Genomic DNA, 2,832 nt, shown 5'->3' on the forward strand with positions numbered 1-2,832 from the left:
CAACGAAGAGAACAAGCTGCAAGGGATGCTAAGGAAGCAACTTTTAGAGATGCACAACTTATTTACGAAGAGGAAAGGGGTCGTAGAATTGCTCAGAATCAACACTTTGGGTGCAGACCAATTTAGGAATATTGCTCCCAGGCCTGGGAGACCACTTGGCAATTATGCTAGGCCCGTCTACATTCAAGGATTATCCAGTATTAGACCACCTCCAATTGAAACTAACAATTTCGAGTTAAAGCAAGGGTTGCTTCAAACCCTTCAGAATTTTTGTGTCTTCCGAGGGAAGCCAAACGAAGATCCAAATACACATCTAATGGACTTCAAGGAGATTATGAACACCTTTCAATACAATGGCGTGTCATAAGATGCATTTTACTTAAGGGCATTCCCCTTCATACTCAAAGATGATGCGAAGCAGTGGCTTCGAAGCTTACCTAATGGATCAATTCGAACATGGGATGAGATGACCAAACAATTTGTTGATAAATATTTCTCATCTGCTAAGACGGGCAAGTTTAGAAGAGAAATCCATAACTTCTGCCAGAAAGATACTGAGACCGTGTTTGAAGCTTGGGAGAGGTTTAAGGAAATAGTCAGGAAATGTCAACATAGCGGAATTGAACTCTGGATTCAACTCCAAGACTTTTGGGATGGATTGACACCGGCCTCACGTAGAGTATTGAGCAATGCAGCTAGAGGTCTGTTGATGAAGAAGACTCCAGAAGAGATAGTCACAATTCTCGATGAGTTATCTGAAGATGCAAATCAATGGCCCTCTGAGAGTGCTAAAAGAAGAAGATCAACTGGTGTTCTCCAGGTTGATGCTAACACATCTGTGTAGGTACAGCTAGATGCTATGGCCAAAGAGATAAGGAACCTGACCTTAGCCTCGATACAGAGTGAGCCTCACGCAGCTTGTGGTATGTGTGGAAGCGGACACCCTACTCATGAGTGTCAAGCCTCAACTAAGGAAGTGAATGCTATGGGAAATTATAATGCAATGGGTCAGAGGCACCCCAACTTTTCATGGAGTTCATGTGGAGGTACTGCAAATGCATGGCAACAAAATAACTCTAGACCTCAGGGACAAGGAGCTCCAGTCTTCCAAAATCAGCAGAGGCAGCAACTTCAGCCTCCACAGTCTAATCATTCTGGCATAGAAGATTCATAAAGACCTTCATTCTGAAAATTGATGAGAGGCTTGAAACTCATAGCGCAGTTATACGGGAACATGGAGCAGCTATCAAAGAAATAGGTATTGGTTTTCGAAACTTGGAAAGACAAGTTGTGTAGCTAGACACTTTTTTCTGAGATGATTCCAGACACTCTGCCAGCTGATACTGAGAAAAATCCCAAAGAAATAGTGAATGCTGTGACCTTGAGAAGCAGGCAAGTATTGAAAGATACCACTCCAATCCAGAAAGAGGTGTTGCTTGAAAAGGAAAATGGGGAGCAACTGAAGAATGATATCGATAAGAATAAGAAAGGCAAGAAGGGAGCTGACAAAAAGAAGGAGGAAACTTCGAGAAGGAATGAATCTAATGAGAGCGAGCATATTCCTGCTCTACCTTTTCCTCAAAAGCTATATAGAGAAAATCTAGACAAGCAATTTGAGAGATTTATGGATATGCTGAAACAGGTTAATTGCCATTCACAGAAGTTCTTTTCCAAATGCCAACTTATGCCAAATTCCTGAAGGAGATCCTGACAAAGAAGAGGAAGATAGAAGAAACCTTAGTGGTCAAGCTCACAGAACATTGTAGTGCAATCTTACAAAACAAACTCCCTCAAAAGTGTGGAGATCCAGGGAGTTTTACTATTCTTTTCTCTTTAGGCTCTATTAATTTTGATAAATCTTTATGTGATTCTGGTGCCTCAATTGACTTAATGCCTCTATCTATTTACAAGAAACTGGAGAAGGAGATTGGAGAGATGAGGTCAGTGCCAATATCTTTGCAGCTGGCAGACCAAATGACTTTGATACCTGAGGGGATAGTGGAAGATGTCTTAGTCTGGGTAGATTAGGTCGTATTTCCTATAGACTTTATAGTGATGAATATGGAGGAGAACAAGGAGGTCCCCCTCATTATAGGAAGAACATTCTTAGAAATGGGTAGAGCAATATTAATATACACAAGAGAAAGCTCATGCTTAGAGTGGGTGAGGAGACTGTAACTTTCGAGATGAATGTAGAAACGGGGGTGAAAAAGGAGAAGCCAGCTGCAAGTGTTGAGAGGAAAGTGAAGGGCTCGAAAGAGAAGGCTGCATTGAGCGAGAAAGATAAGTGTGAGGTGCGCCCCAAAAGGGTTGAGAAGAAGATGTCGGCATGGATGTGAGCATTAGTTCGAAGGCGAGGAATGGATCCCGACTTCGATTCAGACCCAAACTAGAGATTCAGGAAAGTTTCCTTTACCTTATGCTTTTTAATTGTGTGTCATGGGGACATGGCACAACTTAAAATGTAGGGGTGGGAGATATGTTGTATGTTGTATGTATATGTGTTAGTTTTGTTAGCTTTAGTGATTTACATTTTGTTTTTGAAAAAACCATAAAAATTGAATTTTTTTTAATTTTTTCCGACGATGGATATCATTCGACAGGTTTCTTGAGGGATTAAAGTCGAAAGAAAAAAAGACAAAAAGATTTTCTTTTGTTAGGTAGTGTATTAATTCCCCCTTGGTTTTCTTTGTGCCGCGGTTCTTTTCCAAGGGTTTTATTTGAACCGGGTGTAGTTAGTTTTTGTTTTATAGAGTATTAGAAAATCTTGTGCTATGATTTGAATTGAAGACAATGGATCTTAACTTTATTATGCCTTGAGAATAGTGAGTT

At 40.5% G+C, this 2,832-nt stretch overlaps 1 non-coding gene across 1 annotated transcript; it reads right to left on the minus strand.

The window, feature by feature from the left end:
- Nucleotides 1-514: 514 nt before the first annotated feature.
- On the minus strand, nucleotides 515-621 carry LOC117279228 (small nucleolar RNA R71). Its single transcript, XR_004509634.1, has one exon. It is a non-coding gene; the product is annotated as a small nucleolar RNA R71 (small nucleolar RNA).
- Between the last annotated feature and the right edge of the window lie 2,211 nt (nucleotides 622-2,832).

This window comes from Nicotiana tomentosiformis, chromosome 5, assembly GCF_000390325.3.
Source record: "Nicotiana tomentosiformis chromosome 5, ASM39032v3, whole genome shotgun sequence".
NCBI lineage: Eukaryota > Viridiplantae > Streptophyta > Magnoliopsida > Solanales > Solanaceae > Nicotiana > Nicotiana tomentosiformis.